The sequence below is a fragment of the Gavialis gangeticus genome, unplaced genomic scaffold (genome assembly GCF_001723915.1).
Source record: "Gavialis gangeticus isolate Ggan-Ray unplaced genomic scaffold, GavGan_comp1, whole genome shotgun sequence".
In the NCBI taxonomy this organism is placed as follows: Eukaryota; Metazoa; Chordata; order Crocodylia; family Gavialidae; genus Gavialis; species Gavialis gangeticus.
In genome coordinates this window covers 205,773,341-205,773,607 of record NW_017729032.1, presented here as the reverse complement: position 1 = coordinate 205,773,607, position 267 = coordinate 205,773,341, and the positions used below count along the sequence as shown (strand labels likewise).

The following is a 267-nucleotide window of genomic DNA, read 5'->3' as shown; positions in this document are numbered from 1 at the left end:
CACCCAAAAACCAAAACTAAATGGCCACAAGATTGGAGGGAAGGTCCTTTTAGGAATGCCATTGGTGACGCATAGAGGGTGCACATGCACCGAGTGAGATTGGCCGTGCACCCCCTGGAAGCACCAGCTGGGGAACCGGAAGTGCGCAGTTTTCAAATACTTGAAGGGTGACAGGTTTTCTTCTGTGGCCATGGTGGACAGGACTAGAAGCCATGGTCCTAAGCTGCAGCAGGGGAAATTTAGGTTGGAGAGTAGGAGGAACTTTCT

General features: G+C 51.3%; 1 protein-coding gene and 1 long non-coding RNA gene across 8 annotated transcripts in view; one reads left to right on the top strand and one right to left on the bottom strand.

The window, feature by feature from the left end:
* The window catches only part of LOC109303369, a 23,815-nt gene extending 23,556 nt beyond the window's left edge, over positions 1-259 (top strand). Inside the window, exon 4 of the long non-coding RNA XR_002099074.1 lies at positions 175-259. This is a non-coding gene — a long non-coding RNA (uncharacterized LOC109303369). The remainder of the gene's footprint in view (positions 1-174) is intronic.
* Positions 1-267, bottom strand: part of LOC109303368 (myelin-oligodendrocyte glycoprotein-like) — a 63,481-nt gene that overhangs the window by 42,016 nt on the left and 21,198 nt on the right. The window lies entirely within an intron of this gene.